Source organism: Lithobates pipiens, unplaced genomic scaffold, assembly GCF_037356315.1.
Source record: "Lithobates pipiens isolate NorthernLeopardFrog02 unplaced genomic scaffold, aLitPip1_a1.2 Scaffold_8, whole genome shotgun sequence".
NCBI lineage: Eukaryota > Metazoa > Chordata > Amphibia > Anura > Ranidae > Lithobates > Lithobates pipiens.
Window position 1 is genome coordinate 551,987,349 of NW_027507903.1, and position 14,760 is coordinate 552,002,108.

Below are 14,760 nucleotides of genomic sequence, written 5' to 3' on the forward strand. Positions count from 1 at the left end.
CATTTTAAACGGGGGGGGTATATATATATTTGCCAGTATACAGCTAATACCCTCAAGTTTACCAAACAGGAAAACATATCGCCCCAACTCATCTATGCTAACCTGGATGCATGAGAAGCTCACCCCCTCCTTTATTAACACGCTTACTCCTCTTGAATAGGAGGAATAAACTGAATGGTATTGTTGTTGATATTTCCTATTATTTAACAGTGACTTAGACATGTTAGTTAGGTGGGTCTCCTGCAAACATGCCAAACCAATATCAAATCTCTCCAGCATAGCTAAAACTATCGCTTTTTTTGCTGGGGTACCCAAGCCCCTCACATTCCAAGATCCAATGTTAATAACTTTACCCTGCACCAAATTTACCATCTGTTATAAAAGAAGACATGCTAACAAACAGAAAGCACCACACAGCCAAGCAGGAGGGGAGTATATAAGACTTATCGATTATTGGGTCTACTAGGATATCTATTCTCGTCAAGTACAGCCCACTTAATATCATAACCCATTGGTAATTACCAAATATCATAACCCATTGGTGTTTCCCAGCTATGTGCCATCCTAAAACGCAGTTAGATTTAACCCTAAAGAATATCTTATAATGGTGCTTTGTGTTTATATTCATTCTATCCTGTGCATTTATCCTACCACCTACATATTTCCCCTTCGGGTTTTTACTCTCTTGTGTAATTATCGTGCTGTTTTCCAATTCTACCTCTATGTGTTTTCTTTTTACAAGCAATTTTTCTTCCCCACCCACCCCACCTCCCCCCAACCCGCCTCCCCCCTCCATCCCTCCCATCCCTACCCTTCTAGGCCCTCCACCCTCCCACAACCCGCCTTCCCGCTCATTTAAGAACAAAAACAAACCCTCCCTTCCTCCCCCCCACCTAACCAGGTATCCCTTACGGGCGTTTAACGTGACCAAACCATCCATAACCCTCCTCACACCCTATCACACAAACACCACCGCAATAATCCCCCCCCCACCCCATCCTAAAAGCTACATTTTCCATCCATGAATTTATCAAACTCGTTTACAAACACTCTCTTCCCCTATCTCCCCTCCCTTTCCCTGTGGCTAGACCGTAAAGACTCCTTGTTATCCTCCAACCATTTCAGTGCTCCGGGTGCTGAATCAAAAATCTGGACCCCAAAAGGGGTTACCACTCGCAGCCTTGCTGGGTATAAGAGGGCGTATGTTAAATTATATGTCTGAAAAGTGGCTTTAACTGTCCGGAATTCCGCTCTACGCCTCTGTAAGTCAGGAGAATAATCTGGATAAAAAGAAATCCTTGAACCATTAAAGGAGATGTCCCCCTTCTCCCTTGCCTTACGCATTAGTGTCACCTTGTCCTTATAGTTAAAGAACTTCAACATTAGAGGTCTGGGGCGTCCCCCTGGCGGTGGTATTCTAGAGGGATACCTATGGGCCCTCTCTATCGAAAAAAACGGAGAAAAACCTTCCTTTCCAAACTTGTCTGGCAGCCAGGACTCCAAGAATTTTACGGCGTCTGGGCCTTCACTTTTCTCAGGTAGCCCCAGGAGTCTAATATTGTCCCGGCGTGCTCGATTTTCTAACTCATCCATCTTAAAGGCGTAGCTGTCCAAGTTTTTTTGCATATTCTTAACCGTATGCGATATTGGATTTAGCTCGTCCTCCAGCTGGCTTACTCTGACTTCCAGCTCCGCTGTTCTTTCAATTACTTTCTGGATGTCCTGTCGCACTAACAGTATATCCTCTTTCATTCCTGTTAGCTGAGCTGCCAGGTCTCCCAAAGACTGTTGGCATACATTGACCGCCTGTAATACATCCCTCAGGGTTGGGGCCTCCTCTTGCGGCCTGCCAGGTCTATCAGCCTCCAGTTCTCCTTGAGTACCACCCATGCTCTTCTTACTCTTACCCTCAGGAACCAAAGTAGACAATGGGGCCACTTGGCCTTGACTTTTTCTGTCCGTGGAACCCCCGGGGTGAGCTTTGGTTTGTACCACCTGTGCCCCTTTTATTGGTGTTTGATCTGGGGTATGCATTGGGGCATGCGCAAACCTTTCTAGTTTTGCCGCAGCTAAACTTGCTGCTTGTGTACTTTTTTCTTTTTCTTTTTCTTTAGAGGAGCGAAGATGTTGTGTCCCCTGCCCCTCCTGCTGCCCCTGGTCTTCCCCGCGGCGTCTAGACATATTTACTTATGTAGGCCGTTCCCCCAAGATAGAGCCTGAATTTTAGCCGAAGACCTAATGTACCAGTATCAAGACCTCCCCAGGAGACCCCCAGCTCCTTACCATACACAAGGGGAAGACTACTGTAAGGGGAAAAAGAGGGAGTATCCCTCCAAGAGAAAAAGTATCCCCCCTATTTCCCACCACCCTCTATGGAATCCCTGCTAAAGCCCTATGTTCCCTTTATTTTCTCTTCCCCTTCCCAAAAAAAAAAAAAAAAAAAAAAAAAAAAAAAAAAAAAAAAAAAAAAAAAAGGAAACCCGCGCAAGGCTGTAATCACTAATAACCTTAAACAGGAGTAGTTAACCAATAGTAAACTTGCCGTTAATCAGTTATGTATATAATATCATTCAGGGGGTTTCTCTTTTCTTTCTCCTTTCCCTATTTCTCCCCCTCTTCTCTTCACTTAAAAAGGGATAGTCTTTATCAACCTCCAAAAAACAAACAGAACAGTTCAGTGTAAAACATTATCCCTATGTAAGCCCTATATCCCAGCACCGAGGGAAGTATAACAGATATAAGACACATGTAGATTTATAAATTGCGTCCTGCCAAGCCAGCTTCCAGAGAAAAAAATCAGCTTCAGAAATACAGAGCTATTTACAGTTCAAGATATGGCATTATATCGATGTATACCTTAGGTCCCAACACAGAGGAATACACAGCAAATGTATGAGACACAGGGGGAGTGTAGATTACATCCAGCTGATTTAGTTTTTGTATGCCAAAAGTGAAACGGAAAAGACCCCAGTGTAGTGATCTTTTAAACCATCACAAAAACACAGGAACACTTGCACTAAGCTTGGCTCCTCTCCTCTCACCAAGGGAGAGTATTCCTCAGCTGTATTCCCCCAGTGGGGGACAGGGGGTACTCACGGCTACCATATACTGGAAGGAGACGCCGTCTGGAAGATGGCCACGCTGGTTTGTCTGTGACCTCGGCCGTTCGTAGCTGGCGAAGATTACCATGCCTTCGCTGTAGTACTGTCCCGAAGGTCTTCGGCCGGGCTCGCCGTGCTTCTAGGTATCTTCGGGCGTGTTCAGACAAACTCGGCTTATGCCGGCACTTCCGACTTCGGGTTGCGCTGCTCCCTGGGCTATACGACAAGCCATCTAGCGTGTGTCTCTCAGAGATAGAGCGAGGAGGAGACAGAGCAGCGGCGTCTCACTCACCTCGCATCTTCCCACCCGCACCACACCCCCTCACACATCCGGTCACCGCCTACCACCAATGAACACATTTCTAGCACTGTATGTAGCTTTCCTAAAATTACATTTTCAAGCCCTTTCAAAGGATATTTATCAAGTCTCTGTTGGCATTATCGAATGTACTGATGAGATTTTTCATACCAAAAAGTAAATCCAGCTTTAGACCTTGAGAAGGACTAAAGATATACAGACAGAGGAGATATTGAGCATTTTGAGAGATCGTTAACCACTTGCTGACCGCCTTATAGCTGTTTTACTCCAACAGAGCGGCAGCTGTGCGCTGTATCACATATATACATAAACACGTGATTTGGTATTTCCGACTGCAGAGGGCGCGCGTGCTCCACCAACACGCCGCTTCTGCTGTGAATATTCACAGCAGAAGCCAATCTGTGGGTCCCGGGCACTAGATGTCCTCTGGCATCCAGCCATCTGTAAAGAACACAGAAGTGCTATTTGCGCTTTTATATGTAAACAAGGTAGATCGACGTTCTGACAGGGGGGAAGGGATGGATTCTGTGTTCCTGCAAAGCAGGGGCTAGAATCCATTTCTTTCCCTAGTAAAAACAGCACACAGCGTACACCAAAACACTGGCTAGGCACACATTTAACCCTTTGAATGCCCTAGATCAGGGGTCTCCAAACTATGACCCTCCAGTTGTTCAGAAACTACAATTCCCATCATGCCTAGTTATATCTATGAATGTCAGAGTTTTTCAATGCCTCTTGTGACGTATAGTTCGGCAACAGCTAGAGGGCCGTAGTTTGGAGATCCCTGCAATGTTTAACCCCTTCCCAGCCAGTGTCATTAGTACAGTGACAGCGCATATTCTTAGCACTGATCAATGTGTCACTGATTCCCACACAGTGTCAGTTAGTGTCCGATTGCCCGCTGCAATATCGCAGTCCCACTATAAGTCGCTGATCACCGCCATTGCTACTAAATAAATAAAAAATTCCAGTATATATAGCATCGTTTGTAGCTATAACATTCACCTAAACCAACCAATATACAATTATTAGGATTTTTTTTACCAAAAATATGTAGCAGGGTATATATTGGCCTAAATTGATGAATAAATTAATTTTTTTAAAAAAAATTTATTGGATATGTTTTATAGCAGAAAGTAAAAAAAAAATGATTTTATCAAAATTGTCAGTCTTTTTTTGTTTATAGCACAAAAAAATAAAATGCAGAGGTAATCAAATACCACCAAAAGAAAGCTCTAAAAAAAAGGACATACCGGTACATTTTATTTGGGTACAGCTTTGCATGACCACGCAATTGTCAGTTAAAGGAACGCAGTGCTGTATCGCAATACGTGGCCTGGTCATGAAGGGGGTAAATCTTCTAGAGGTCAAGTGGTTAAGCAAAGCCAGCTGTAACTTAGGAAAGCATTACAGAAATGTGCTGTGTGGCCGTGAAGGACTGCTAGATAGAATCCGAAAGCTAATTTACACTAGCAGTGCTTTCTACAGGGTGAACTGCACTGGGATCACTCTTTAGGGAGCATTGAACAGGTGGGCGAGGGGGCATTGTATCGCCTCCTCACTGCCTGTTATAATTCCTTGAACCCCACACAAGTATGCCACAATCGTGTGCATTGTGCAAAGGTCTTCTTTTTTTTTTTATAATAAAAATGTTATACTTTCCTGCCCTGTGTAATGGTTTTGCACAGTGTGACCCTTTACCTCCTCTTCTGGGGTCCCCTGTGGGCGCTATCTGCTCCTCCTCTTCTCTGTCTGCTCCCATATAGAGCTCAGGTAAGTATAAGAGGGGTGATGGGGCAATAAAACCCCACATTTCATACATTATTATTCTTATTATTATTCAGGATTTATATAGCGCCAGCAATTTACGCAGCGCTTTACAATATAAAAAGGAGACAATACAGATACAATAAAATACAAGAGGATTAAGAGGGCCCTGCTCAGAAGAGCTTACAATCTAATAGGACTAATCAATTTTATGTCACACGGTATTTGTGTAGCGGTGTTTTAAATGCAATTTTTTGGGGAAAAGGGACAATTTCATGAATTAAAAAAAAAAAACAGTATAGTTATCCCAATTTTTTTGTATAATGTGAAAGATGATGTTAGGCCGAGTAAATAGATACCAAAAATTTCACAATTTATCATTGCACGCACTCGTGGAATGGCGACAAACTTTGGTACCTAAAAATCTCCATAGGTGACGCTTTAAAAAAACTTTTAATGGTTACCAGGTTAGAGTTACAAAGGAGATCTAATGCTAGAATTATTGCTCTCACTCAGACAATTGCGGCAATACCTCACATGTGTGATTTGAACATCGTTTACATATGCGGGTGCGACTTCCGTGTGCGATTTCTTTGCTGCGTGAGCTCGCAGTGATGGGGCGGTTTGAATTCTTTTTTCTTATTTATTTTATTTATTTTTATATTATTAAATTGTGTTTAAAAAAAAAAAAAGACAGTAATAGGTGGTGACAGGTACTCTTTGTGGAGGGATCGGGGGTCTAAAAGACCTCCAATCCCTCCTTTGCATTTCAAAGTATTCAGATCACCGAAAACGGTGTATCTGAATATTGTATATTTTTTTAAATCCAGTGCCATTGGCAGCCAAGTAAACAGGAAGTGACGTTGTGACGTCGCTTCCGTGTTTACATCAAGGAGACTGGAACAAAGCCGTTTCCGGCTTCATTCCAGTCTATCACTAGCCGCCAGAAGCGGTGGATCGTCGAACGGCCCTCCCGTGCCACCGGGAGGTCCGGGAAGAGCGGCGGGAGGCATCGGTTAGCCACAATGGTTGTTATCCCTGGAAAGCCGATCGCCCGCTCTAAACAATGGTACTGGGATGATGCCTGCAGCTGCGGGCATCATCCCGGTATAACTCCCGAATGGTGAGTACACCCATCTGCGTACGCTCGGTGGGAATGGGTTAAAGTATGACTAAAGGCAAAACTTTAAGTTTTGGATTGAGTAGAGAGGCATTAGAACACCTGTCAATCTTCACCACACTCTGTGCCCCCGCTAGGGAGATTCACCCTTTCTATTTGTCCTGTTTACCATTATCATTGAAAGTGAAAGTAAAAGAAAATCCCACATTTTGGGCTGTCCCCAGAAAAAATAATAGAGGGGAAATCTTTCAATGGGGATGTTAGTTCTGGTGATCTGGGGGCTCCCAATGAATTCCCTTAATTTGCAGGAATTTCCTCTCACTTCCTGTTTGGCCATGGGACAGGAAGTTAAGGGAAATCTTTGCAATGGGACACAGATGGCGAAAAAAAAATCTTACAGGGGTTATAACCCTCCATTACTCTATCCAAAATGGAAACAAAGTTTTGCCTATAGTTCTACTTTAAAGCAGGGAATGAATTAAAGTGTTACTAAACTCGGGACCCTGCATTCATTATATCTGGTCTCCCACAGTACACAGAACATGGAAATGCAATTATTTTAGTAAATATAAACTGCTATAATACCTTTTCTCACAGCAGTATATGGCAGTCTTGTGACTTCTTTGAGTGTCTGGTTAAAGCTTGTAGGAGGAGATTTCATTCTGCACTGACTGTCCTATCAGGATGCATGACCCTGACTCTTTGTCTGGACAGTGCTGATTGGCCCTGTGCTGATCACATGCACCCTCCCAAGAAAATAAAAACTCTCTGGAAATACACAGTACACTGAGCATGTGCAGCCTGTCCCCTGGCTCTGTATTATCAGGAAATTATTAGGGGACAGTGGAGAAGGAGAAGGACAGGATCAGAGGAGACAAGATCAAACAACCTTTTTACACAGATTATTATTGCAGATTATTAACCCCTTAGGTTCCATAGTGAATATAACAAGCATGCTTTACTGCATATGCAGACTGATTTTACTGCTGTGGGTTTAATAACACTTTAACTGCTTCAGCCCTGGAAGGATTTACCCAGTTCCTGACCAGGCCATTTTTGTGATACGGCACTGCGTTGCTTTAACTGACAATTGCGCGGTCTGCAAAGCTGCACCCAAACAAGACTGATGTCTGTTTTTTCCCACAAATAGATCTTTCTTTTGGTGGTATTCAATCACCTCTGCAGTTTTTACTTTTTGTACTATAAACAAAAAAAGACCGACAATTTTGAAAAAAACACAATATTTTAAACTTTTTTTGCTATAATAAACATCCAAAAAAAAAAAAGTTTCTTCATCAGTTTAGGCCGATATGTATTCTACATATTTTGGTAAAGCAAATATTGATTGGTTTGCGCAAAAGTTTTAGCATAGGGAATAGATTTATGGCATTTTTTTTTACTAGTAATAGCAGCCATCTGTGATTTTTAGCAGGACTGCGACATTTTGGCGGACAAATCGGACTCTTTTGACACTTTTTTGGGACCAGTAACATTTATACAGGGATCAGTGCTATAAAAATGCACTGTTACTGTATAAATGTCACTGGCAGGGAAGGGGTTAACACTATAGAACACTATAGGGCAATCAAGGGGTTAAATGTGTTCCCTAGGGAGTGTTTCTAACTGTGGGGGATGGGGCTGCCTGGAGGAGGAGACCGATCGCTGTTCCTAAGCATTAGGAACAACAGATCTGTCTCCTCACCCCTGACAGAACAGAGATCTGTCTGTTTACATTGGAAGATCTCGGTTCTGTCTCCGTCGGGAGCGATCGAGGGTGCCCGGCATACATCGTGGCCGCTGGGCACTCGCAGTAGCTACTACATCACACAGCGGGCAGTCACTGTGCAGCTACAACGATTCGTAAAGGGGAGCCAACCTGCCGCCGCCAAGCGACATCGCCTGGTCAGCAAGTGGTTAAGGTAATACATATCTAGGCTTTAAAACCACTTTAAATATGTTTGGAATTATGATTTGATGTGTAAAAAACATTCTGCAAACACCTGAGCAGAGTTTATTCCTAGTAATTTTGAAATATGTTTTTCAGACATTTTACAGATGTATTACAGATGTTTTACAAGCGTTTTTGAATATGTATCAAGCTTCAGGAGTTTGGCTACATTCACACAGGCAATTTAGGTGCAGATCTCCCAACCTGTGCACTATAATAACAGGTTGCCGATGGTCACAGCTATTTGCGGCTCTCTGCACAGACAGCGATTACTTGTATAGCACCCTCTAGTGTGTTAGTAGTGAAGCACAGGCAAATTTATTTGACTTATGGTAAGCATGAGTATGGAATCTGGGTCAGGGTTTATTGCAGATCAGGCTGGATGACTCATACAGGCAGGTCTTTGGTGCTTCCTCCTGATTCTGGAAATTTGGAGAAACTTCCAGAAGTTAGTGGGCAGAGCTCAGGAGGGTTGATCTGAATACTTAGGGGAACTTGGCCAATCAGTGGGCTTGACAGGGTGACTGAGCCAGCCCTTAAATATGGATGAGTCATGCCAGCAGGGGAGTCGGATGGAAGATAGAGTGTTGATGGCCTAGGAGGGGTCTCCTATGTCTTGGGGAGACCCAGCTCCATGCTGGGGTCGGCCTGGCTCAGGGGGATCCATTCAGCATAGTGGTTTGACATGGAATCTTTCCTGAAAATCAGTGGGAGCAATGAGGACATTGTGAGTACATCAGCACACCCTAGGAGAGAGACTGCCACATGTAGCAAGCTTTCTTAAAGGACAGCATAGCATAGCATTAATCTATCCATGGCTGCTTTCAGGATGCTGGGTGCATGAATTACAGTGGCAGGGGCGTTTTTTTGTAGCACCTGATTAGAGCCATAGTCTGGAATAGGCTTCAAAATGGGGTGGACTCGTGGTGCAGAGCATTGCGCTTGGAGCCCACCCAGGTGTTAGAAAAGCAATTGAATATTCACTTTTCTGACACTGAATTGCCTCTCTGACAATTATGAAACGCGAGTCTGGTACCCATTTCCAGATTGGTGGAAAAGTCAGGCTGTCTAGGAGGAGGAGCAGGGGGATACACGGCGGAAGCCATTGGCTCCAGCTGCTGTCAATCACATACAGCGACACGGGACCAGGGGGGCGGGGCTGATTCCCGCTGTCTGTGTCAATGGATGCAGCAGCGGGACTTGGGAGCGAGCCTGCATGTGTGCCCCCAGGAAAAGTGTCTTTCCGTGGGGGCACCCGATGAAGGGGAGGAGCCAGGAGCAGCGGGAGGGCAACCAAAAAGAAGAGGATCGGGGCTGCTCTGTGCAAAACAATTAGGCATATTTATTATTATTATTATTTTTTTTAATGAGGGTTTAGAACCCCTTTAAACTATAACCCAGTTTTAGTTTTGGATAGAATGTAGAGAGATTAGAACCCCTGTCATGTTTTTATTGCTGTCTGTGCCACTGTTAAGGAGATTCATCCTCTCTATCTGTTCAGTTTAACATTGTTAGGATGAAAGTGGAAGAAAATACCAAACTTTGGGGTGTCACCAGAACAGGAAAAAAGAGGAAACCTTCCAATGGGGATGCTAGTTCTGGAGACCCTGGTGACAAAGAAATCTCCCCAATGGGACAGAGATGGCAACAAAAAAAAAAGTTTTGACTTAAAGTGGTTGTAAACTTCAGACAGGAAATATGAAGGAAGTGTATCCCTCTTTAGTGTGTACTCTATAGTGTGTAGCCCTAAGTGTAATTTCTGTCTGCTGCTTCATTCCTCTGCTATCAGCATCGGTCACTTCTGACAAGTTTTCCTGACACCAAGAGAAAAATGGTGACAGAGGAGGGATCTCCAGCCTCAGCTCTGTTCCTGTGAGCTGTGTGATGGGGGGTGTCTCTTCCCTCCAATCAGCTTCCAGAGCTCTCCTCACTGAACTCTGCAGAGCATCATTTTTCTGTCCCCTTTTTTCTGCACTTTCAGACACCTTTAAAATTCAGCACTTTGAATGGGTGTAGAGAAAAGAACACTGTAGACAAACAGGTACAACTACAACAACTGTGTAGGAGGATTTGTTTCCCCTCTGTGTATCACCTGAGGCCAGTTACTTTACTGGGTATAGGTAAGGGTTTACAACCACTTTAATTTCTACTTTAAGGTGCATGGCCAGCAAATTCAGAATTAATTCCTTCCACTGACACCAATGATGGGGCACTATTCCTTCCATTGATACCAATGATGGGGCACTATTCCTTCCATTGATACCAATGATGGGGCACTATTCCTTCCATTGAGACCAATGATGGGGCACTATTCCTTCCATTGACACCAATGATAGGGCACTATTCCTTCCATTGATACCAATGATGGGGTACTATTCCTTCCATTGATACCAATGATGGGGCACTAGTCCATCCTCTGACACCAATGATGGGGTACTATTCCTCTTACCAATACCAATAATGGGGGAATATTCCTTCCACTGACACCAGCGATGGGGCACTATTCCTCTTACTGACCACAGGTGCTATAGATAGATTTTTTGTGTTTTTAACAGTTGAGGCTATGGAATTTTTTTTACTGACACTGGGGCATTTTCTACCCCCACTGGCCATAGTCCAGCCCTACAAACATCTGAAGGATCGTAACCGGCCCCTTGTTTAGAAAGTTTGGAGACCCCCGGTTTACCGGAAACTGGCTAAGCTAGGCACAGGGCACAAGAGTGTATGATACAACATATGATACAGGACTGTTACTGAACCAAGTATACATCAGAAGATTCCTGTGTGGCACACAATGTCATATAGGTGTCACTGCATGACACCGTTTCTACTCAAGGTATGGGATACTGTTGGTTTAAAGCAATATTAATTAAACCCAAAAGCAGTCATGCATTACACTGCAGCTTACCAACTATTAGATGTAATGGCTGCATTCGTTTTCTTTTTTTATGTTTTCTTTCTGGTGATCTCATCATTATTTGGTCTTGCACATGTAGCAGTTAGAGGGTTGAGACAAATCATTTACCACTGACTGGGATGGTTACAATGATCAGCTTTTTTACATTTATGCAAAACCCTTATCCCAAAGGAATTTTTTTTTGCTATACCTGCTTATAAAGTGTGAGCTGTAGCTTCAATTTGTTTCTAAGTGTAGTCTAAATCTGTTAATACATGTAACGCCCCCCCCCCCCGCCCCCGATTAACAATGCCACTGTCCAAAGGTGCCCCAGTGCTCCTTCATCCAGAGTGGAGGCACTCTAATACATGAGGTGTGTTACTGGCCAGATCACCAGAAAAAAACAGAAGGGGAAAAGGAAAACTAAAGCAGCCACCTCATCTAATGATTAGTAAGCTGCAAAGTACTGCAGGCATGATTTGTAAAATCGCACCACAGCAAAGTGCAGGGTACTGTGGTACTGTGTGTTTTGGTGGCCGGGAACAGATCCCCATTTGCTAGATGTTTGGGGTGCCATTAATAGTTAGAACCATAGGCATACTCAGGGGGTGTGCCAGGTGTTTCCCAATCACTATGTACAGTGCCCCTCCCCCCTTGTTTGGCCCCCCGCCCCGCAGTGCTGCTGGCTTCCCTCTTCTTCTCTCCCCCCAGCTACTGTGGGGGATGTTTCAGGATGGAGAGCGGGGTAAGGGCCTAGAAAATATGTAATTTACTGGCCCCTTGCTTTTCCAAATGAACATAGTGAACACACTCGCTTAGGCCCCTTTCACACTGGGGCGGTTTTCAGGCGTTACAGCGCTAAAAATAGCGCCTGTGTAGTGCCTGAAAAAACCGGCCCCTTTCACTCCAGTGTGAAAGCCGGAGGGCTTTCACACTGGAGCGGTGCGCTGGCAGGACGGTGAAAAAAGTCCTGCTAGCCGCATCTTTGGAGCGGTGAAGGAGCGGTGTATTCACTGCTCCTAAACCGCTCCTACCCATTGAAATCAATGGGACAGCGCGGGACAGCGCGGCAATACAGCGGCAATACAGCGGCAATACGCGGGCGGTTTTAACCCTTTTTTTAACCCTTTTTCGGCCGCTAGCGGGGGTTAAAACCACCCCGCTAGCGCCCGCAGACCGCCGCTAAAAGGACGGTAAAGCACCGCTAAAAATAGCGCCGCTTTACCGCCGACGGCTGCACCGCCCCAGTGTGAAAGGGGCCTTACTGTTTTCATTCATAGCCGAGCATAGTAAATTGTGTTTGTGAATTAACAGGAAGCCACTCAGCACAGAGCACTTCCCATTCATTGGCTGTCCAGTGCAGCTGAGGCTGCAGAGAAAGTCTTGTGTGTTTGAGCTTTGGGGTGCACACACTAATCCAATAGGCTGCACACACCTATGGTTAGAACTCAGTTTGATCAATTTTGAATTAAATCAAGTCTAAACCAAGCAGGAGGAAAGTTATGCCTATTCGATTGTTTGCCATTTCAACTGTTTTGATTAAAGCTCACATCAATCAGATTTAAAAAAATGAAAGCGTGTATGGCTACCAATAGTCTCAATTGTGTACAGACCTTTAAAAACACTATATTGCTAAAAGTATTGGGACGCCTGCCTTTACACACACATGAACTTTAATGGCATCCCAGTTTTAGTTCATAGGGTTTAATATTGAGTTGGCCCATCCTTTGCAACTACAACAGCTGGCCAGTCAAGTTCCTCCACTCCAAACTCGCTCATCCATGTCTTTAGGGCCCTTGCTTTGTACACTGGTGCGCAGTCATGTTGGAACAGGAAGAGGCCATCCCCAAACTGTTCCCACAAAGTTGGGAGCATGAGATTGTCCACAATGTCTTGGTATGCTGACGCCTTAAGAGTTCTCTTCACTGGAACTAAGGGGCCAAGCCCAACCCCTGAATAACAACCCCACACCATAATCCCTCCTGCACCAAATGATTTGGACCAGTGCACAAAGCAAGATCCATAAGGATATGGGTGAGCGAGTTTGGGGTGGAGGAACTTGACTGACCTGCACAGAGTCCTGACCTCAACCCGATAGAACACCTTTGGGATGAATTAGAGCAGAGCCTGTGAGCCAGGTCTTCCCCTCCACATCAGTGGCTGACCTCACAAATGCGCTTCTTGAAGAATGGTCAAACATTCCCATATACACACTACTAAACTTTGTGGACAGCCTTCCCAGAAGACTTAAAGCTGTTATAGCTGCAAAGGGTGGGCCAACTCAATATTGAACCCTACGGACTAAGACTGGGGTGCCATTAAAGTTCATGTGCCTGTAAAGGCAGATGTCCCAATACTATTGGTAATATAGTGTATGCGAGCTGACTGATGCCCAGGCCTCTTTCTATCTTCTATTGCTGTGGAAGTCTGCTGCTGGGTGAAAAGGCTGTGTGCTGACAGAACACTAAGAAAGGTAGAAATGTCTATTTTTTTCAGGGAACCCATTGGAGCACACCCTGTTAGTCAGGAATTGATCTGAGTTTAGTTAGTGGCTCAGGGGAGCAGATGTTTGGCTTGTTCTATGCTATGGCCTTACAAAGCCCCCAAGTACTGCATCATGTTTGTTTGCTGTTTTGATGAAAAACAAAATGCAGGACTAACCTGCCTGTTCCTGGGAGTCCCTGTCTTGTACATGATTTACCACTGCCAATACCAGCAGAGCCTGTCCTCCTTACAATTGGTAGAGTCACAGAAGAGACAATAAGAGATAAAGCAATTACAATGCAATGTATAAAATATGTGTTTTCTGGTGCAGAAGATACAGAGTAAAGCCTTAGTATACACGATGAGAAAATCAGATGGAAAATACCACTTTCTAAGCAATCGTATGATAATCTGATTGTTAGGACACAGCTTTCCAGAGCCAACCTGAAATTATTCGAAGGGAAAAACATGAAACTTTTTCTTGTACGATACCTGATCGTGCGATTTTCGTTTAATCAGTACAGTTTTCACCCCCAGAAAATCAGAAGAGCAAGACTATGCATGCTTGGAAAGAAAATAATACAATACAATACATTAACCAGTTGCCGACCGCCGCGCGCCGATATACATTGGCACAATGGCAGCGGTGGGCAAATGGGTGTACCTGTATGTCCCCTTTAAGAGCTTTAAGGGATTGCAGGTGCGAACCCGCCACGTATAGCGTGACCGTGCCCGTGGGACCAGTGGACTCGATGTCCGCTGGTCTCCCGGCGATCGTGTCACAGAGCCTCAGAACGGAGCTAGTGTCATGACAGAGATCACTGCTCTCTGTCATCAGGAGCAGTGATCGCTGTCATGTGACTAGTGGCCCATCCCCCCAACAGTTAGATTCACTCCCTAGGACACACTTAACCCCTTCATCGCCCCCTAGTGGTTAACCCCTTCACTGCCCGTGTCATTTACACGGTAATCAATGCATTTTTATAGCACTGATCGCTGTATAGTTACATAGTTAGTCAGGTAGGTTGAAAAAAGACACAAGTCCATCCAGTTCAACCACAAAAAAAAATAATAATAATATCATACAATCCCATATACCCAATTCTATACCCACAGTTGATACAG

The 14,760-nt window shown here is 44.4% G+C and overlaps 1 protein-coding gene across 10 annotated transcripts in view; it reads right to left on the reverse strand.

The window, feature by feature from the left end:
* Window positions 1-14,760, reverse strand: part of ANK1 (ankyrin 1) — a 404,481-nt gene that overhangs the window by 200,049 nt on the left and 189,672 nt on the right. The gene's annotated exons all lie outside the window — the stretch shown is intronic.